The 23,268-nt window shown below is 41.0% G+C and overlaps 1 long non-coding RNA gene across 1 annotated transcript; it reads left to right on the top strand.

The window, feature by feature from the left end:
- The first annotated feature begins 503 nt into the window (after positions 1-503).
- On the top strand, positions 504-5,097 carry LOC142861082 (uncharacterized). The gene is made up of 4 exons (XR_012912456.1): positions 504-585; positions 691-875; positions 4,774-4,901; positions 4,996-5,097. It is a non-coding gene; the product is annotated as an uncharacterized LOC142861082 (long non-coding RNA).
- Positions 5,098-23,268: the final 18,171 nt, after the last annotated feature.

Here is a 23,268-nt window from a genome sequence, read left to right as displayed (position 1 = left end):
ACCACGCCCAGCCTGTCCTTGCCTTTGAGGAGCCCCAATCTGGGGGTTTGAGGCAGACACATACATAGTCAATGGTGACAGGGAATGTAAAGAAGAGGCGGAATGTGGCACAGGCTTTTAACTTCTGGCTTTCTCCTTGACCTTTAACCATCAAACAGGAAATTCAGAATAAACAGAAGGTAGGCCAGAGTAATGGCACTGCCGGAGTGATGACTCCTAGAAGGGGCCCCAAGTCTCTGCCTGTGGGACTTCACGACATCATCTCACACGTTGCCACAGTCCAGACAACGCAGGGCTTGATCGTAACTGTTTCTAGAGATGGGATTGTGAAGGTGTGGAAATAAAAGCCTACTGATCTGTGTAATGTATGATAAAGCTATAAATATCCGTAACTCCAAAAGAAAGGTATTTCTAGAGAATCGAAGTGAGAGCAGATTCATTTGCTTAATTTCCAAAATCATTCTATTACTGCTTCATGATTAAACAAACGCCACCCAAGGCAGTTGAGAAAGTTACACATGGATATCTCTGCAAGAATCAACAGACAATAATATCTGGGAATTTTCCCAGTTATTTGTCAAAGAGGTAAGGAATTTAAAATGCTAAGACATTTAGATTTCATTTTACTTTGCATTGGAAAAGATGGTTTGTAAGCTATTAAAATGTAAGCCGGTGATTCCCCAATTCTAGCTTGCATCTGAATCACACCTAATGCTTGCTTAAAACGCTGATTATTGGCCCCACTTGTCGCGCCCGCCTCGCCAGCAAGGAAGACGCAGCAACTGGAGTTCTTCTGACAGCGCTTTAATGGGGATTGCTTAACTGGTTACATGCGGAAGACGCCGAGGCGTTCTCGGCGGCTGCTTATAAAGGCAGTAAGTACACTGGGCATTGTCTGATTGGATAAGGCACTTGGAAGGGAGGAGACAAACTCTGCACATGCACTGAGCACTTGTTTGTCAGACTAACAGCAGGGTTTGACCAGGAAGCGGGCGCCATCTTGGAATGGCGTTGCCACTGCGCCCCACACCCACTCCCAGGGTTTCTGATTTAGCAGGTCTGGGGTGAGGCCAGAGAACGTGCATTTCTAACGAGTTCCCAGGAGATGCTGACGCTACCAGTTAGGGACCACATTTTGTGAACTGAACCGCTTACATGAATGCGTAATTTTGCTATTCAAAATGCTGTTCAAAGCAGCAAATAAAGTGCCTTCAAGGACTCCCAGTGCTCTACAGCTCCTTCTGCTCTACGGTATTATCTCTGTCTATTCATGTTCTGCGTTCTGGGCTCTATAACCATGGCATTGATCTGTGGCCGATCGGCTATAGAGAAATGCGTCCCTTCTTGGCCACCAGCATCTTAAATTATCATTCGGACATAGGCACTATTGGAAAATCTGAAACTTGGCTCGTCGGTGCTAATTCTTTTTCCCTCCAGTTTCTTCACCAGCAAATGAGATACTTTTTAAGAGTTTGCCCTAGCCTAAGATCCCATGATTTTACGAAGCAATGATTTTAAGAAGCACTGTCCATTTATTTCCGACTTCTATAGAGCATCCACCTTTGATTCTCCTATGGCCATTTGAGTTGAGTGCCATTTTAGAGATAGGGACACAGAAGTCAGGAGAATTTCGGTAACTAGGCGGGATTCGAACTCGGAGCCATCCTTGTTCTATCCAGCATACCACGGGCTCTAAAGCTGTGGGGGCAAATGAGAATAATGTCAGGGAAATGCTTCCTCCCACAGACTGCCCTTCTGCTTCCAAACACCACTGACACTTGGGTGTTTGCACACACGAGAGAGGCTCTGGCGCCGGGGCCCTTGTTTACGGATCTGGAATCCCACGCATGCACAGAGTGAGTGCGCAGCCAAGTGGGGGCGGAGGGCTAGGCTAGGCTTGGATGGCGCAAACGTCAGCACAGCAAAAACACAGGGAAAGGCAGGAACATTTCAGAAAATACAATCAGCCATTTTCTTCTTGCTGACCAGTAGCTTTGGACCCTCTGTTTGAATAGGCTTTTATTTTCCTTTCTTTAAAAAAAAAACTCTTCTATTTATAGCTTTCTTAATGACAAGGTCACAATGTTCACTGGGATGAGGGGAAGAAACCTCTCCGTGACACAAGCAATTCTTGCCAATCTTCGCATCCAGTAATTCAAAATCACAGGCTCGGGTGACACTCGGGGAGGGGAAAGGATCTCTTCCCCAAATCTGACCATTAGTGAGAGGGAAGCGATAGCTGTCAGCTGCCACTTACCCAGCATTTCCTGGGGACCATCTGGATTTTTATAAGCAGTTTAAATTATTTGCAGAGTCAGAATGCCTCGTTCTGTAGGCCTCACAGGCTGCTGGAAGCTGAACCAGGTGACTTCCTGGAGAACTGAAGCCAGAATTATGAGCGGTCGATGTGCAAGAGGCATTTCAGCGACTTTTTACCCTGGGAAAGAGCCTACACAAAGCCAGTGTGTGCTCCATGAAATTTTGGGGGAAAGAAAGTAGAGTGGTCTGGCCCAGTGTTTCTCAAATGTTAACGTGCTTGGGACTCATCCTAGGATTTTGTTAAATGCAGATTCTGCCTCGGTAGGCCTGGGCTGGGGCTGAGATTCCGTCTTCCTAACATCTCCCGGGTATGCCAATATTGCTGGTGCACAGACCACACTTCAGGCAGCAAGAGTCTGGAAAATTTTCCATGTAGGATTTTGAGTAGTTTTATAGGAATCAGTTTCCAGATCCTCAAAGCCTATTTGTTCTCTTTCCTAAAATCTACCCAAGAAAGAGTGAAGTCAACTTGGAGGTTCCCCTTTGATAATGGATCCTTCCCACTTTACAGAAGAAAGGGCCTTACTCTCTTCCATCCCAAATCTTACAGTGGTGTATTGCCTTGGAGTGCAAGAACCTCCAGGTTTCCAAGCAAAGTAACAATTTGAAATATTGGTGTGGAAAAAAATTTTTTTTTAATCTGAGGAATGTGAGCCCCTTTAAATCCTCAGGCCCAGAGAGGCATTTAAAACATAAGAGCAGTCTGGTCTCACTCCCTCTCCAGGCAAATAATGACCTCTTGAAGCCACTTACTGTGTGAGCTCTGAGGCCAAGTAGCCACAAAATGTCATAGGCTGGATAGTTCAACAATGTGCAGCCAATCACTGACCAGTGCTATTTCTGTAAACCAATGAGAAGTCCTGGTGAACAACTTTTGTAATCACCCCTCTCCTGATTCATTCTTTTTTCCTTTAAAAACCTAAGCCTCTCCTTTGTTACCCCAGCACTCTCCAGGCAACCTGGAAATGTTTCCTGGGCTGCAGTCCTCAACCCCGGCCCAAATAAGCTCTCTATATTAATTTTGCCTCAGCTTCTTCTTTTTAGGTCGACAGGTATTATTGTTAAGAAAGTGACTAATAACTAGTTGCAAGTATTTTCACACAAGTCAAATGATTTAGATTCGTTGCTCTCCACACAGTTGTAAGAGATATGAATTATACACCGATAGCTCTTTGAAAATAATTTTACGAGAACAGTTACAAAATGATTTTTTGTTTTTTAACACAAAAAGAATTCAAAGAATTAAATGACGTTTCTACAACAAAACTTCCAATCCCACTGCTTAAACATTGAACAAAATTTCTCAACATTTATTCTTGTAAAAAAAATAAAAAATAGGTTGAATATTATCGCTGAATCTTATGTCATTCTAGCAATAAGTCAACAATAGATATAATTAATTGTAGGAAAAATGGAGTGAGAGAGAGAGCAAGAGAGGAAAAAACACTACCCATCTCATTAAGGGATTAACTTCCAATGAAAATCTTGTTCCATAATGGTCAAAACATATATTTATGTTGTTTTGACCAATTGTATACCAATAGCTATTATAATGACTTGATCTGGAAAAGATGTTTTAACATTTAGAGGCTTATGGAGACTGAATTTCTTTTTTTTTTTCTTTTTGTAATAGAGAAATATGACACAAAGTATGTTTTACAGGAATAAAGTTCTGCAAGATAAAGGAATGGAAATATGAATCCAAGGAGAAGAAAGAATGATGTAAAATAAAGAGCTTGTTCTATTATTTCTAAAAGGATAATTAAATCAAATCACTTGGTATATAGATTCCATTAGAAACATTACAAAAATTATATCACGAGCTTGTTTTAAAATGTAGGTATTTGTAATAAATAGAATTGTATTCTTTACAATTATGTAAACTTGTGTTGAAAAATTTTATTAAATAGATGTCAACATAAAAATTGGGAATAGTACATAGCTTTTCTGAGTTCCTTTAGAAGTTTACAAACAGAAAAAAACGTTTGAAGACCACATATCTGAAAGCTTTTCCTCTGTCTTTCAAGACACATCAAGACACAGAGTCATCTTGCCTGTGACAAGCCCTCTCTGACCTCCCCCAGGTTCCACCTGTGACCTGGTGCCCCCAGCTATGCTGGAGGCCTGACTTCAATCTCACACCATTATCCTGCTGCATAGCTAGCTCTGTCTTCTCTTTTTGTCATCTCCAGCTCCTCCTTAGCCCTGGCATAAAGGACAAACTCAACTAATACTGGAGGATAAATGAAGAATGGATAGATAGATGAACGGATAGGTAACCTGCATGCATGCATAAAGAGATTCCAGGCTATGTTGCCAGCCATTCTGAGTTATTCTGAGCAAAAACATTTACTCTGAGGGGGAAAAAAAATAAAACAAAACAAGAAAAAAAAAAAAAAAGCTCTTCAAGACCCTGATTCCAAGGTTTCTCTCTGTATCATTGCATTTCACCAGATAATCACCACCTGATGCTCACATCGTACAGTACAGGGTACAACTATCTATGAAGAGTCAATGTCGTGGCAGAACCTACCCCTCAGCCTTTAGAAGAGTATCTTCTGTTTGGTATCGTGATTTTACAGGTCAGTTTTTTTTAATTTCATTTGCTTTTTAAATGATTCATTCTACCCTCATTATAGATTATTTATTTAATTGGGCTGTTTCTGTTTTTGGCAGGGGGAAGAAGACGAGATAGGGAAGGTTGATAGAGAAGATAAGAGTGAATGTTGGGCTGGTATCTCCAAAAGATATTGATTTCTTGGGTTATTAAATATATAGCCATTCATTCCAGTCATCTTCTCTCCATTTTATTTCTTATTTCATACTTATAAAATGTATAAAATGTATAAGGTATTAATAATAATAATATAAACCCCATGTATATACCATTATGCTCAAGAAAGACAATATCAACAGATCTCTTGAAGTCACCTCTGTGCCCCTCCTCCATGCCATTCTCCTGACTTCCCTTCTCCCAAAAGTAATTTTGTTTCATCATTCCATTACTTTTTAAAAAAATAGATTACCACACATCTTAAATATATGATTCGGTTTTTCCTGTTTTTGCATTTTATATAAATGGTACGTCGTATAAATTCTTCTGCAACTTGATTTTTTTTACATGACATTTTCTTTGAAAGATGCATCCATATTGATATACATAGCTGAAGTTCATTCATTTTCATTGCAGCAAGGAATTCATTGAATAAGTACAGCAAAAATGATCCATTCTCTTGTTGATAGCCATTTGTTTCTTATTGTCTTTGCTACTACCAAAAGGTTACTATGAACATTTTTGTACATGTCTCATGTAGCACCTGTGCAAGAGTTGGTCTAGAGCTGCCATCCCCAACCCCCAGGCTGTGGACCAGTACCAGTCTGTGGCCTGTTAGGAGCCAGCCTGTACAGAGTGGTGGGCAAGTGAGCAAAGCTTCATGTGTCTTTATAGCTGCTCCCCATCACTCGCATCACTGCCTGAACTCCACCCCCTGTCAGATCAGTGGCAGCATTAGATTCTGCATTATGGTGAATTGTATAATTATTTCATTATATATTACAGTGTATTAATAATAGAAATAAAGTGCACAATAAATGTAATGTACTTGTATCATCTTGAAACCATCCCACCCTGCCCCAGTCCATGGAAAAATGGTCTTCCATGGAACTGGTCCCTGGTGGCCAAAAAGATTGGGGACCACTGGTCTAGGGTGTGTGTGTGGGCATGCATGCATGTGTAAATGTACACACACATCCTAGGAATCGCTGGGTCATAGAATATTTTATGTCTATGTTCAGGCCGGACGCGGTGGCTCACGCCTGTAATCCTAGCACTCTGGGAGGCCGAGGCGGGCGGATTGCTCGAGGTCAGGAGTTCGAAACCAACCTGAGCAAGAGCGAGACCCCATCTCTACTATAAATAGAAAGAAATTAATTGGCCAACAAATATATATATATATAAAATTAGCCGGGCATGGTGGTGCATGCCTGTAGTTCCAGCTACTCAGGAGGCTGAGGTAGGAGGATCGCTTGAGCCCAGGAGTTCGGGGTTACTGTGAGCTAGGCTGACGCCACAGCACTCGCTCTAGCCTGTGCAACAAAGTGAGACTCTTGTCTAAAAAAATAAATAAATAAAAGAATATTTTATGTCTATGTTCAACTTTACTAGAAAATGACAAATTATTTTCAAAAGTGATTGAAATAATTTATACTCCTACCAATAGTGTATAAGAGTTTTGGTTATTCTACAGCTTTACCAACAGATTTTTAAAATATCTTATCAATTTGGAGGCTATAAAATAGTCTTTCATTCTGGATTAATTTACATTTCCTTAATTATAAATGAGCTTGAGAATGTTTGCCTGTTTATCAGACATTCATGGTTTCTCTTCTGTGGAATGCCTTTTGTGTATTTTTTCAATTGGGTTTTGCCTTTTTCTTAAAGATTTTTAATATATTTATTTTTATATAATTATAATTATGAAATGCATATGTATGTCATATATAAAAATATATATTATAAAACATACATTTTTTTCTGGATAAAATTCCTTTATTAGTTATGTGTTTTGCAAATTTCTTCTCCCAGATCCTAGCCTATCTTTTACATTCTTTCTGCCATCTTTGAATGAACACAGTTCTTAATTTTAATGGAACTGAGTTTGACAATACTTTCCTTCATGTTTTGCACTTTTTGTTCTTTGTTTAGGAAATTCTTTCCTACACTGAGGCCAGACACATATTCTCCTATATTTCCTTCCAAAAGTTTTAAAGTTTTCCTTTTCATATTCAATTCTTCTATTTGCCTAGAATTGATTGTTGGGTACAGTGTGAGATAGGAAGCCAATTTTTTTCCCCAGATGGACATCTGATTTCCTTTACACCAATTATTGAATGGTCCATGCTTTTCCCACCAATCTGCAATGCCAGATTTGTTGTATATAAATTTTCCATCCATGCATGGGGCTGCCTCTAGGATCTATTCTGTTCCATTGGTTTCATTTTTTTTTTTTCATTCCTTTTTCTATACTTTCTTCCCAGCTGTGCCTCAATCAATGTAGGGAAGTTATTCCATTATCCCTGTCTTGGGTTATGGTTCTTAGGGATATCTGGTAACACTGTATCTACCCTATATCATTGTTGTAAAGTAATCAAACAGGACAGGACATGTAAAGTGGTGAGTAAAATGCCTGGCATAGAGTAAGCCCTCAAAAAACTGTAATTGTCATTATCATGGTACCTTATAGTGTCCGTAATTTACTTGCTTTAACATCACAGTAGCTAGTCTCCTCAAAATAAATTATTTGAGCATCTTTGGCAAGGGCCAGGTCATGTAGCATAAATTGCCTGCTTTATGCTAGCAAAACTAATTAAAGTAAAGGAAAAGAGGAGTTAAGTCATGAAAAATACCTGTGTTACATGAATCAATCAAACAAGTGGGGGAGAGAGTCAACAAATAATTACAACATGGGCATCAACAATAATGATTGCCATTTCTTAAATGCTCCTGATCAACCAGGCAATGTATTCACACATTTAAAATCTTGATTTATTGAGTTACTATTGTTCCAGGAGCTGTGCTAGGCCTTACAAATATCACTATCAGTTCTTCCACAAGAACTCTGCAAGGCAAATATTACCATCCTCATCTACAGATGAGGACTCTGAGGCTCAGAGAAGTAACACAATTTATAAAAGGCTACTCAACTAGAAAGTGGCAAAGCCAAGATGTGAACAGAATAATCTTACTTCAAAGACTACATTTTTGCCTTATATCACATCATCTCTCTAAATCTTAGCAACTTACAAAAGACACAGGCTAAGATCAAATCCTTGCAGCACCATCACCCTATTCTAACCAACAAATAAAGAACCAGCTGTCACCAAGGGATATGCAAAATGCTACAGAACATCCTACACATACTTAATAAAATATAATTATGCATATTAATGTGTTTATGTGCATGAAGTTCTTAGCATTGTGCCAAACAAAACACTCAACAAGTGGTTACTACAACTAAGAGATAGACTTCCACGGTGGCCAATGACATGGACTTTGGAGCCAGACTAAGACTGAATTTGAATTCTGGTATTTCTAACCTACTAGTTAGGTAACCTTGGGTAAGTTGCCTCTTACTCTGAGACTCAATTTCTTTATAAGTTTGTTGTAAGAATTAAATGCATCTCAAATGCTTAGCACGGTATCTAGCACATGATAAACACCAATAATCAATAATTTTCATTGTTGTTGGAAATTGAAGTATCACAAAAGATAAGTTTAACTCTCCTGAGGGCAGATGCCTGGTATGTTACCTGATTTTAATACCTCTCCATCTCAGGGGTCATGCAAACCATACAGCCCACTGATGCTGCCCTAATTTACTTGGCCATAGGGCTGACCTTGTCTTCTTCCAGAATGTCTTCATCTTCATCATTGATTCTGGAGTATGGATTGCAAACTGGTGATTTCATTTGGACCATATGGGGTATTGAAACCTTTGAATCTGCTGCCAACATTTAAAAATTGGCAGATATATAAACACTGTTAGATGACTTCCACCCTCTTTGAGGTGTATTTTCACTAGAAGCATTGGAAGAGGCAGTAGGTATTATCACCTATAAATTAAACATTATTGTGATAATTCAATGATTTACAATGAAAAATTTTAACAGCTTCAGGAATCAGGAGTCAAATCTTCTCATCAGTATGGTCTCTTCTACGAGGAAATACACATGAGTGGCCAGATTATAGACAGAGGATTTCTTGGTGAAGAGGAAATCAGAACAAGGTGAATGTTGAATAATCCCAATGGCCAATGACATCAATCCATGACAACCTCAAACAACCCAACCCCCGAAACCCCCACCTAGGAGAGAGTTCCAAGGAGCAGTTATTTAAGTCTTCTCCTCTCTCCAATGGACAGCCCTGGAGAACACCACCAACTATTTATTTTCTTGTACCCTTGACTCTTCTTTGTCCAGCTGGATGCAGATGTAGTACAAGCTCTCTTATCTAACAAAATTGAGAAATGTAGTTTGTCAATAGAATTTTTTAAAGTAAATTTTAAGTTGGAAAAACTCTTATAGACATTGGCCTAGGGAAAGAATTTTGAAGACTCCAAAGCAATCCCAGAAACAACAACAATAAATAAATGGGACATGATCAAATTAAAAAGCTTCTGTATCGCCAAGGAAACTAACATTAGAGTGACTAGATAGACAACCTACAGAATGGGAGAAAATATTTGCACTCTACACATCTGATAAAGGGCTGATAACTAGAATCTATATAGAACTCAGGAAAATCAACAAGAAAAAAACCCCATTAAAAAGTGGGCAAAGGACATGAACAGAAACTTTTCAAAAGAAGACAGACTAATGGCCAACAAACATAGGAAAAAATGCTCAACATCTCTAGTCATCAGGGATATGCAAATCAAAACCACAATGAGATATCACTTAAGTCTGGTCAGAATGGCCTTTATCAAAAAGCCCCAAAACAACAAATATTGGAGTGGGTATGGAGAAATGGGAACACTCTTACACTGCTGGTGGGACTACAAACTAGTACAACCTCTATGGAAATTAATATGAAGATACCTCAAAGAATTCAAAGTAGAACTACCATTTGATTCAGCAATCAAATTACCCAAAGGAAAAAAAGACATTCTATAAAAAATGCATCTTCACTCGGATGTTCATAGCAGCACAATTCCACAATTGCAAAGATGTGGAAACAACCCAAGTGTCCATCCATATATGAATGGATTAATAAAATGTGGTACATGTATACTATGGAGTACTACTATGGAGTACTACTCAGCCACAAAAAACAATGGTGATCTAGCATCTCTTATATTATTCTGGATAGAGCTGGTGCCCGTTCTTCAAAGTGAAGTATCACAAGAATGGAAAAACAAGCACCACACGTACTCATCATCAAATTGGTATTAACTGATCAACACTTAGGTGTACCTATGGAAATAACATTCATAGGGTGTCAGGCAGGTGGGAGGGGGAAGGAGGGGATGGGTAAATTCACACCTGATGGGTACGGTGTGTGATGTCTGGGGATTTAGGCATGCTTGTAGCTCTGACTTGGGCAGTGCAAAGGCAGTATATGTAACCAAAATGTTTGTACCTCCGTAATATTCTGAAATTTTAAAAAGGACATTTGTTTAAAAAAGTAAATTTTAAAAAGTTAATTGGAAAAAATGGGGAAATCATTAAAAAGATGTATTTAACATTTTATTCTAAAACACTTCAATGTACCTTAATTGCCAATCTTTTGATATAGGGGTAAGGTCATTTCTTTAAAATCTACCTCATCTTTCTTGCATAAAGCCCACCCATGAGGCATCATCTACAATTTCAGTTCTTAAACTTCTTTAAAATAGGGCAAGAAAATAAAGATCCCTATGAAGCAATTTGAGAGCAGAATCCTTCTAGATTTTTACAATTCTCATCACAATCACAGTTATCTCACTTATGTATCATTCAACAGCAACTTTGACTGGGCATGGTGGCTCGAGTCTATAATCCTAGCACTCTGGGAGGTCGAGGCTGGAAGATCCCTGGAGCTCAAGGATTCAAGACCAGCCTGAGGAAGAGCAAGACCCCATCTCTACTAAAAATAGAAAAAATTAGCCAGGTACACGCTCATAGTCCCAGCTACTTGGGAGGCTGACGCAGGAGGATCGCTTGAGCCCCAGGGAGTTTGAGGTTCCAGTGAGCTATGATGATACCATGACACCATTGTACTCTAGCTGGGGTGACAGAGCGAGACTCTGTCTCAAAAATAAAAAAGAAAGTGGCCGGGCGTGGTGGCTCATGCCTGTAATCCTAGCACTCTGGGAGGCTGAGGCAGGCAGATTGCTTGAGGTCAGGAGTTCGAAACCAGCCTGAGCAAGAGTGAGACCCCGTCTCTACTATAAATAGAAATTATTCGGCCAACTAATATATATATAAGAAAAAAAAAATTAGCTGGGCATGGTGGTGCATGCCTGTAGTCCCAGCTACTCGGAAGGCTGAGGCAGGAGGATTGCTTGAGCCTAGGAGTTTGAGGTTGCTGTGAGCTATGCTGATGCCACAGCACTCACTCTAGCCTGGGCAACAAAGCGAGACTCTGTCTCGGAAAAAAGAAAGAAAGAAAGAAAGAAAGAGAGAAAGAGAGAAAGAGAGAAAGAGAGAAAGAGAGAGAGAGAGAGAGAGAGAAAAGAGAGAGAGAGAGAGAGAGAAAGAGAGAGAGAGAGAGAGAGAAAGAGAGAGAGAGAGAGAGAGAGAGAGGAAAGAGAAAAAAAAGAAATGAGAAAAAAATCCCTTTATTTATAGATTTAATCTAATATTATAAAAATTGCAACTTCATTTTAATCAAAACCTTTTGTCAAGCCTTTCCATAGCATCCAACTTAATTTTCATAAAAACAAAAACTCATTAATTTTACATTCATTATTTCATTGGTTAACATAATATTTTATTTAACTGTGTGATTACAAATTAGTAGAACTGGCATAAACAGGTATGGGAACAAGCCCAGCTGACTCTAGGAAAGCCCATAACATAACTGATAGGAACACAAGTGCTGAGCACACAAGGGACTGGACTACTAGCCAGAAGCATTTATTGAGATGTAGACATTCCTCGGTATATTCTACAGAGAAAACAGCTCATCTACTAATCTGGCTAGAGTATTAAATGGGATCAGTTAAAAGGACACATTTCATAAACATTCTTTTTTTCCCCCTTTAGATCATGTCTCGTGGTTGGATTTAAGCTCTCTGAGATACAGTCACAATCCTCTCTTGCCTTCCTGAAACTACACTCACCTCTTTAGCCACCCAGTGAGTGATTATAAGTCAGGGAGATTTCCTTTCAATTTATCACAAGCTCGTTTTATAGATCTGAGTTTGGTATTTACCTTGCTATAGCCATAGCCACCATGTGCTGCTTCCAGGGACTGCTATAAGGTTCAAAGGAAACTGTGTATGTGAAAACACTTTGTACACTCAAAATCTCTGATCTGCAGTCAGTTATTTTGTGTGCATTTATCACACCATCCCACTAGACTGTGGACTCTTTTAGGATAGGAATAAAATCACAACTATATCTGCCTGCTGGTGCAAAGCCAGCCCAGTACTGAGCACATGGTGAGGATCAAGGTTACTGGGGGATTGATCCTGTCTGGATATATACAAATATATTGTCCTTACCTGCCAGATACAAGCACACACTGGGCAGAGCATCCCATGAGTCCTGGAGCATTGCCAGTGAACAAGAAAATGCTTAATAAACACTTACTGAATGTTAATTCCAAGAACTCTTCTTGCACATGCATGCATGGAAGCTTTCATACATCCACCAGACCTTCCAGACAAGACCCGACCTTGTTTGTAAAATCCTGTTATTGTCAATACACCATAAATAGGTAGTATTTCTAGACATTCTGAGTTTGAGAGAAAATGATTTTTCTAGTTCTTATGAGATCTTTTTTTAACTTTTTATTATGCACAATTTCAAACACACAAAAGTAGAGAGAAAAGTATCACACCCATCACCAGCTTCAATAACTATCCATGACAACCAATCTTGTCTCACTCATTCTATCACCTGCTACCCCCATAGTGTCTTTGTTATTATTATTGTTTTTAATTGACACATAATAATTTTACATATTTATAGGATACAGAGCGATATTTTGATACATCTGTACAATGTGTAATGAGAAAATCAGGGTAATTAGCAAAGCCATCACCTCGTTTATCACTTCTTTGTGTTGGAAACATTCAAAATCCTCTCTTATAGCTGTTTGAAAATACACAAAAAAGTTGTTCTTAACTATAGTCATCCTACAGTGCTGTAGAACACTAGAACTTATTCCTCCTGTCTTGCTATAGTTTCATATCAATTAGCCAACCTCTCCTTATCTTTCCCTCCCCTCTACCCTTCTCAGCCTCTAGTAACCACTATTCTACTCTCTACTTCTATGAGATTAACTTTTTTAGTTTCCACATCTCGCCATATTTTTAAGCCAGTCCTAGACACTGTATCATTTCACCTATAAAAATTTCAGTATGTACTTGAATAAATTTTATAAAAGCATAGCCACAATAACTTGATTATACCTAAAAGAATGATAAAAATTCCTTAATATCATAATATATTCAGATTTATAATTGTCTCATAAATGTCATAAATAGTATAGTTATCTCTTTCTGTCTCTCCCTCCCTCTTTTTCTTCCTTCCAGTTTGTTTACATCAGTATCCAAATTGATTTTTTAATAATAGCCATTCTGATAGGGGTAAATTGGTATCTCATTGTGGTTTTAATTTGCATTTCCCTGACAATTAGTGATATTAAGCATTTTTTCATATGTGTTTTGGCCATTTATCTATCTTCTTTTGAAAAAACTCTGTTCCTGTCTTTCACCCACTTTTTAATGGGATTATTTGGGTTTTTTCTTGCTGATTTGAGTTATTTGTAGATTCTGGCTATTAGTCCTTTGCCAGATACATAGTTTCCAAATATTTTCTCCCATTCTGTAGGTTGTCTGTTTACTCTGTTGATTGTTTCCTTAGCTGTGCAGAAACTTAAATTCAATTAAGTCCCATTTATTTTGTTTTTGTTGTTGCTATATTTGCCTTTGGGGTCCTAGTCACAAATTCTTTGCCTAAGCCAATGTCTACAAGAGTTTTTCCTATGTCTTCTTCCAGAGTCTTTGTGGTTTCAGGGGTCTTACATTTAAGTCTTTAATTGTCATTAGAGAATTATTTCCTAATTTTCCAATGGAGAAAATATGATTTTAGGAAATTTTCTTAAACTGGCTTTTTAAAACTTCTTCTCAAATATTTGAATTACATTTAGAATTCAAATTTGGTGGGGCATGATATCATGAGAGATTCTCTCTGAGAGAGCTAGAGCAGGTTGTCAGCAAATAGTCACCAAGTTTATCAAGTTTCACCACAGCAGACTGATTCATGGTGAAACAGAAATGCAAGGTACAGATGGATACACGTCCCCCAATCTGATCCATTATATTTCCTGTTTTTGGAGTTCCCGCTACCTATCTATATTTTCTCCCACTTTAACACATTTTTCACCAATTTTTGGTAAAAATCCTCATTTGGTTGAACACTAGTCCTGCAAAGTTTTTAAATTTAGTTTTTATATAGTGATTACGGTGCATCAGATTGAGTTTTAAAACCTTCTTTGTGGATTAACTCATTTTGCTCTCACAAAAAACCTATGAGGTAGGTATGATGATTAGTACCACTATATACATGAGGAACATGAGGCCCAAGGTGTGGGCCTCATGGCCTATTGCTCTTCAGGGGGCCATAGGGTTACTGGCACCACAGGCACCGTGGTGCCACATCTGGTTCACCACTGCCTATCTCAGTCTGTCATTTCTGGTCCTCCATCCCTCAGGCATGGCTCACACTCAGCCTCACACTGGAGCAAAGCAAACCTTGAAAACTGGCTTAAACATCCAGAATGTTGACATGCAAGCACACCAGGACCCCCTATTGGCCAATTTTCCATTTTCCTCATCACAGGGGAGCCTCATTGGAAAAAGAACTTTAGGTCAGAAAACCCAGAGCAAAGGGAATGAACTACGCAGGTTGCACAGGCTTTGGAACTGCAGCCTAGCACAGGGAGTTGACATGGGTTGGAGAGAAGGGTCTGCCTAGTATTGCTGAGATGAAAGGAAAGAACCAACGAGATCCCATGCCAGTCACTCTCTACTTGCCTCCTGCTCTCCTCCAAGCATGCTTTGCTGTTCTCTGCCCTGTTCTGCACTCAGGGAGGCTGATCCCAGTGGACTGTGTCAGCCAGCCTTGTCAGCCAGCTGGCTTCTGAATGGACTCAGCAATGAGGGGCACTGGCAGGCAGCTGGAAGGTGGGAGGAGAGAGAATTCAGGTTATTTCTCTCCCCCTCTCTCTCCCTCTTTGCACTACATCTCTGGCCTTGGCTGCGTTCCTCCACAGCTACAGCTTCTCCATGGCTCCAGCTCATGTGAGCTCCAGTAACACTCTTTTCCCCTTGCCCTTTCCAAGGCTGAAGGGTGGTAACAGCTTCCCACTGCTGCTAGTCTCAGGGTGCCTCAGCATCTTGTTTGTTCCCGTGGCCTAGATAATACCTCTAGAAGCAGTTCTTTCATTAAAGTCTCTTCATTTGTACTGTCTGGGATGAACCTAGTGTTATGCTAAGACTGTTTGGTGCACATGAACTTAGGCTGGGCAGGGGTGCGTCAGAAGACCTAGTACAAGGCACACTAGTCTGGGATTGTTTGAGGTCTGGCCTTGCACCAAAGTGTAAGTCTTAGAAACTCTCCAGTTATGGTGCTGGTTGGGCCCAACAGATGATTTTAAAAGGCCTTATTTATCATCTACCCATTTGGAAGCTTCTTTCTCTGATAAGAATGACGAGACCCTTCTCCTATATGAGAATAAAATCGCAAGTCTCTCAAGATCCTTACTATGGCTAGTGAGGACACCATTATTCCAGAAGAGAGCTAGAAAAATTCTCACAAATGCTTTTGCTTTTGCTATGGCGCCAAACATTGCACCATGCCTTTTCTAGTGTAGAAGTTAGATGCACCAGTACTAGAACTGGAGTGCCTCCGTTCAGACCATGGCTGCACCTCTTGCTAACCTTGTGACTTTGAATAAGTAGGTAATCTCTCTAGGCCTTAGTATCCTCATCTATAAAATAGGGATAATAATGGAATTGAAATAAGGACTAAATGACCTACTACATATAAAGCTCTTAGCACTGTTTCTGATGTCAGAAAATACTTTAAAAATGTTGTTATCTCCACCACTTATGTAGCCACATGACCTTGGGCAATTTACTTCAACTTTCTATGCCTCCATTTCCTCTTCTATAAACCAGGATAAAAACATTGATCTCCTGAGTTGTGTAAAGATCAAAAGGGATAAAATGTCAATGGAAGTGTTCTAGAAACTACAAAGCATCTTATGAATGCAAGGTCTTTTTAAAAATACATAATAATAATTATCATAATTTAAAAACTAGCAAGGGCCCCTAAGCAATGTCTCAATAAGCCTTAGCACCGACATCCATAATAAGATAGAGGAGAAAATTTAATAATAATGTCATGAGATGGCTAGGATACAGAACAGACTATTTAAAACAGAAAAGGTCAAGAGAACTACTGAGAAATGGATTTGGTTTCATTCTGAGGCTAACAGGTTAAAATTAGCTTCTGGAAAGTGATTTCTACCACAATATATTATAATATCCAAATTAGCTGGTCATTAAGCCAAATATACTGACTATAAAATACACTGGATCAGATGCATTGAAATGAGTATAGTCACCCCAAGAGAACTCCCAGAGGCCCCCCTCTACTTCTCAAGCTTCCAGAGGGACCACTCCCCTCTTCAGACTAGCACACCTCCCTGCCCACCTGCCCACACCTGCCCTCATCCAGGAGGGCAGACAGCCATGGTCTGGGGCCTATGGCCATGACTGTGGAAGACTAGTCTCTCAGACCAGACTACTTTTGCCTTTCTGCCCTTCATTTGCCACCATTCCTTTCCTAACAAAACCATGGACTTCACGGTCAGGGTTTTAACCTCTTACAACTCAAAGTATGATCTGTGGACCAGCAGCGTCAGTATCACCTGCATCTCATCAGAAATGTACAACTTGGACCCCACCCTAGACCTGTTGCATCAGAATCTGCATTTTAGCATGACCCACAGGTGATTCATATGCTCATGAAAGTTTGAGAAGCACTGTTTTAATATTTCTGAACCTCGTACTTATCTTGCAAGGTTATTGTGAGGATTAAATGTATTCAAAGTACCTGGCAAATAGTAGGTGCTAAATACATTATCATCTTCCAGCACCTGGCACTGCCCATGCCTCTGCCTGAGCCCTTCTCCCTGGCTTGGGGCTTCTGAACACTGACCTTAACTTGCTTTCTCAGGCCCTGCCACTTGGACGGTGCCCTGGATTCTGACCTCAGCTCTTCCCTTTAGAGTCCCTGGCAGGCTGGCTGTGGCCTGTTGCTACACTTTTCAGCACTCTCCGCTGACCTACAGCCTCCCCAAGCCCCACCTTTCTTGGCCTGTCCCTTCTTGTGGACATTTAAGACCCTGCAGCAGCATTTATTTTAGTCATGTTGCCATTGCTCAAAATGGCCTTGGAACTGGTCCTTGGAATTTGCCTTCACAGCCTCACACAGTGCATGGCCCAGCAAAGGCACTCAACTAAATATTCCTCAGGGGAATGAATGAAGAACAAGGATTTGCTTCATAGTGAGCCATGCTGTTAGCGTTTAGTATCTCCCCTTGGGGATTCTCTTTGCTTTTCCTTATTTTCACTTTTCTTTGGCATGGAAAAAGGATGAGACAGAAGGCTGAGAGCCCTTGGGCCCCACAGGTTCCAGCCCTGTTCACTGTGTTTCCACACTGAGGCTTGAGGCCATATTGCCAGTAGGTAATAAAGTGTCAGGTCCTGGCCTGGTCCTCTGTACTTAGGTCCCTAGAGGCTGTTGGTGTCCGGCCCAAATCTCCTTCACTAGCCAGTGTACCTGTCTCCCAGCTGCCACAAGTGCTATGGCTAAAAGCTTCCACCTGTGACCTTCTCTGGACACTTGCTCTTGGATGAGCTGTCTTACCTAGAAACGCTGGGCATGCAGCCAATGACTGACAGATACAGGGGCACAAAAAGCTTGGTCCCCTTGCCTCATGGTGGGACAACTTTATGATGCAATTTGTATTTCAGAATCCTCGTGGATTAAGCCAAGACTGGATTGGACCTGAGAACACATCCCTGCTCAGCTCCTTCTCTTGCCTTGCCTGTATTCCTCACTGCCTTACAGCTATCTTTCCAGAGCATCCCTCAATAAATTGTATGCACCCCAAACTTTGTTTCAGGCTCTATTTCTAGGGAATCTAACCTAAGACAGTGCTCTTGGGATTTAGTGGATGAATGGCAGGACAAGATCCCTATTCTCAGGATCCCAAGTGCCCCCCAAACACCATGTCAACACCAGCTCAACATGACTTACACTGGGGTCTCCACTTCCTCCTCCCAACGGCCCACAGGGCACCAGAGCCAAGTCCAAGGGCAAGGGATGAGGACCTAGAGCTGCACTATCTGAATGGTACCCATGGCTATTGAGCAATTGAGCACTTGAAATGTGGCTAGTACAACTGAAAAACTAAATGGTCAATTTCATTTCATTGTAATTTGTATTTTAAAACTGATAATTCAGCTATTAGAAAATTTTTAGCAGCTTTGGTATGTAAATCTACCTCTTTTGAATTGTGAATTTTATAAAATCTGATACAGATCAAGAATTTCCAGTGAAAATTTAGTGTACAAATTGAGATGTGCTGTAAGTGTAAAAAACATACACTGAATTCCAAAGATCTAGTATTAAAAAATAATGTAAAAGATATCACTAATAGTTTAACATTGCTTTCTTGTTGAAATGATATTTTATTAAATAAAATGTTATTAAAACTGGCCAGGCATAGTGGCTCACGCGTGTAATCCTAGCACTCTGGGAGGCCAAGGCGGGAGGATTGCTTGTGCTCAGGAGTTCAAGACCAGCCTGAGCAGGAGCGAGACCCCGTCTCTACTATAAGTAGAAAGAAATTAGCCAAACAACTAAAAATAGGAAAAATTAGCTGGGCATGGTGGCGTGTGCCTGTAGTCCCAGCTAGCAGGGAGGCTGAGGCAGGAGGATTCAGCCACCCAGAGTGTTAGGATTATAGGTGTGAGCTATTGCACCCAGCCCTAACTCAATAACTTTTTTAAATTAATTACTTTTTTAAAATGTTGCTAATAGCTGGGTGCAGTGATGCAGTCCTGTAGTCCCGGGCACTTGGGAGGCTGAAGTGGGAGCATTGCTTGAGCCCAGGAGTTCTGGGCTATAGTGTGTTATGCTGACCGTGTGTCTCCACTAAGTTCGGCATCAATCTGGTGACCTCCCAGGAGCGGGGGACCACCAGGTTGCCTCAGGAGGGGTGAACCAGCCCGGGTCAGAAACAGGGCTGGTCAAAACTCCCATGCTGGTGAATAGCAGGATAGCACTTGTGAACGGCCATGGTGCTCCAGCCTGGGCAATGTAGCGAGAACTGTGCAGCTACTAGAAAATTTAAAATTACATATGTGGCTTACATTATATTTCTATTGGCAATACTTGTTTAAAAACCTCAGTCTGAGCAGGAAGATGGGAAGGAAAAATAAGCTTCCTCTGACTCTGAGTACTCACTGCGTGCCCTCCAGAACCCTCCAGTCCTTGAGATTCCCTAGCCACCAGAAGTCATTAAGAACTAACACTGAGTCTTTACCTAAATGCCACTCTACAGCCATTTTCTTTGGTTAGTGGTTAGGTCGAATAAACAACATCAACGTCTCTGCAGCATTGCCGACTGCGGTAGACTGGTATCCTGGTGGCCCCCAATCAGTCAGGCCTCCCAATAATCACACCCTTGTAGTTTGCTGCCCGTGAACCTGAGCTGGTCCTGTGACCTGCTTTAACCAGGTGAAGCGATGCTGAGTCAGTTCCGGGACTAAGCCTTTGGAAGGCCTGGCCGCTTCCACTTTTGGGATAAGCCACCCTGTAAGAATCCAGTCCTCATTCGACTGTCAGCACCAACCCGCCAGGCATGTAACTGACACCGTCTTAGAAGTGCATCCTCCAGCCCCAGTCAAGCTGCCTCATTTGACACCACATGGAGCACAGAGGAGCCTTGAGGAGCCAGAGGAACCCGCTGAGTCCTGCCCAAGTTACAGAATCATCAACAAGAAACAGTATAAAATAGCTGTTGCTTCGAGCCACTACATCTTGGTGTGGTTGGTTATATGGCAATAGGTTAACTGAAACATTAAGGGTCCTGAAGACTTCTGTGTGCCCTTTTAAAACCTGATGTTACTAATAAACTCATGCTCTTGAATTTACATCATCTTTGATAAGCTTCTTTTTTAGTATATCAAACAGCCCGTTTATATTTATACAATATTTGATGTTAATTCTGTGTCCCCATAGAACACAGTTTTAGTCCAAACACTTCTAGTCCACGCAGCTGCAAGCACAAGACTGAGACCTGTTGCACCGTGTCCTTTCCTTGTTCACAAGCCATCCAGAGTGAGTACTTATTGTCACACGTCTTTGGATTCCCCACAAGCTGTAAGTCCCGAAGAGGACTCCCAGGAGCCAGAGGGTATGTACCTGCCTCACCCACTGCTCTCTTCTGACAAATATGGCCCCAACTTATTATTTCTGCAAAAACTCCCCATGGCCCCTGGCTTGTGATTTGAATGAGCCCACATGGATATCCTGACCCCACTTGATACAAACAGGGGACAGTGGCTGAGCTAAAGGTAACAGAGTGGAAATGGGTCATGCAACAGAGACCAACTTCCTCTGAGGTGGCCCAGAGTAAAACTCTACCCATCAGAAGTTCTTCGTGTGCATGGTGGCATCAGGCTGACCGGATTCTTCTTTGAGAAGGGTAAATGCCAGCACCACAGGGGTCAGGTAGGGCACTGGGGCCCAGAGACACTGAAATGTCTCAGCTGGGCATGTACCCTGGCAGGAAACCCCAGCTCTCGAGATGAGTTTCCTGAAACAGACACTGAAATGAAGATCAATGTGCAACTCAATTACGAAAGAAGTGTTCCTAGGAGAAGCCAGGGAGTAGTGACCAGAAACAGTGAAGAAGTTTGAGACTTCTGGGTGGATAATGCACAGTGTCCACTGTACTCCATTATGGAAGGTCACCTGGGTATGTCTCTTCCCTGCAGCCTGAAGGCTGTGTCTGGGTGAGCATGTTTATGTTCTCTCTTCAGTGTATCTGATGGTTTTCAGACTGTCCTCTACAAAGTTTCCTCTTGGGCCACCATAAATTCAGGAGAACCTATTCCTTCTATCCAGCTATAAAATGAAGTTCTACTTTTTGTTTGTTTGTTTTATATATTGAGCTTCCAATCATGATTATACTTAAATACATGCCTCCACAGCTAAAGAAATGCTTGAAAACTACCCTGATAGACCATGGTCAGAATGGGTATATTTGTTTTCTATTGCTGCATAACAAATTACTGAATCCTTGGAAGCTGAAAACAACCCGCACAGCCCACATGTGTTACCTCAGGGCTTCTGTAGGTCAGAAGTCCAGGCTCTGCTTAGCCAGCAGTGCTCTCTGCTCAGGGGCTCACCCGGCTGCATTCCAGGTGTTGGCCAAGGCTGTGGGCTCATCAGAGGTTCATCTGGGAAAACATCTGCTTGCAGTCTCCTTCGGGTATTGGCAGAATTCACCTCCTTGTGGTTGTAGGAGTAAAGTCCTGTTTTGTTGTTGGATGTCACCTGGGGGCTGCTCTCAGCAAATACGGGCCGCCTGCAGCTCCTTGGGCCTGGCCCCTCCAGAGGCCCTCTCATGACGTGGCAGCTTACTTCCTTATGGCAGCAATGGACACAGTCTCTCTAGAGCGTGTTAGCAAGACAGAGCTATATATAAACATAATAGTGTAAGCATGAGTGTGACACCCCATCACCTTTGCCATATTCCATTGGTTAGAAGCAAGTCCTCGGTCCTACCCACACTCAAAGTGAGGAGATTATATATGTCATGAAAATGGGGCCACACTAGAGTCTATCTACCACAATGGTTATGGAAGGGGGGCATGTAATAAAAGGCCTCATGGGCTCCTAATTCTCCCATTTACACCAGGCTGGTCTTAAGTAAGAGCCTGTGCCTACTCTCAATGTTTTGTTTTGTTTTGTTTTTTGTCCTCAAGGCTACATCAAAAGAATGAGTACTCTCAATAGTTTTGATCTATTGCCTTACTCACCTGTCTTCTGACCACTGGTTCAGGCCTGGGCTCTCCCTGACGAATTATGCAGCCTTGCCCCACCTCAGTATTCTTACCTCTGCTGCCTCGGATCTCACACTGATAACCTTTGTTTCAGTTGATTTCCTGCTTCAGTTTTCATATTTGTATTTGATCATATCTGTCATTTGTTTTAAAATAATTTAAATTAACATAGCAACTGGCTACCATAGTAAGACAGTGTAAAGCTAGGCCTTTCCAGTTTAAAGAAAAGGAAACTGAGCTCCTAGGCTGCACAGCTAGTTAATAACACAACTAGAACTAAAAGCTTGCTGTCCTCCCCTTTTTTAGTTTTCCATCTTATTAACTGGAATTGAAGAAGTCTGTATAAGCAACTTTCCCAGATAATTCGAATTTGCTATTTTAAATGTCCATGCCTGACCATTCTTTGATGTGAAACTTCCTGAAATGGATTATACATTTCTCTGCCTGGGAAAAAAGCCATGTGGCCATAATTGTAGACTTCTCTTAATGACACAAGGTTATAATTGAGAACCTCATTTGTCACCCTGGGTTACAATAATGGTGCCCTTCAAATGGGACCTAGTGAAGCTTACAGGCTGTTTTCCCCACACTCCTGTCTCTGCAGCGGGAGAGTAATTTGGCTGCTTCCTCTCTCCCCTTGTCACACCATGATGGGTGGCTTCTGACAGCATCCCAGCTTTCTTCACTACCTCAGCAAAGAAACAAGCACAGGAGTTTGAGCCATCATTAGGCTTAATTTTACCCACAATTCTCAACCATTAGGCCTGGGGGATTGGGTGTTCACAACTGAGTCAGGAACACAGGGTTTTGTACAAAATGTTCTGCAATGCACAGGCTTCTTTTTCTTACAGGCTTATAATGATGCAAACTAATGAAAGTTGATTGCTAATAAATGGTACAGTGCCTTATTTTACTTTAATTGTGCTACTCTGAATATGTCAATATTATGATATCCAGGGTACCAAGACAAGGTAGGATTGCGCACAAAATATGTTGAGAAATGTGGCTGAAATCAGGTATGAATTATTTTAGATCAGTTTCCTGAGCTGTTTCTCCTTAGTGTATTCTCAGGTCATGAAATATGAACAGTCTT

This window comes from Microcebus murinus, chromosome 1 (assembly GCF_040939455.1).
Source record: "Microcebus murinus isolate Inina chromosome 1, M.murinus_Inina_mat1.0, whole genome shotgun sequence".
In the NCBI taxonomy this organism is placed as follows: Eukaryota; Metazoa; Chordata; class Mammalia; order Primates; family Cheirogaleidae; genus Microcebus; species Microcebus murinus.
The sequence above is the reverse complement of the archived record's forward strand: the minus strand, read 5'-3'. Positions and strand labels throughout refer to the sequence as shown.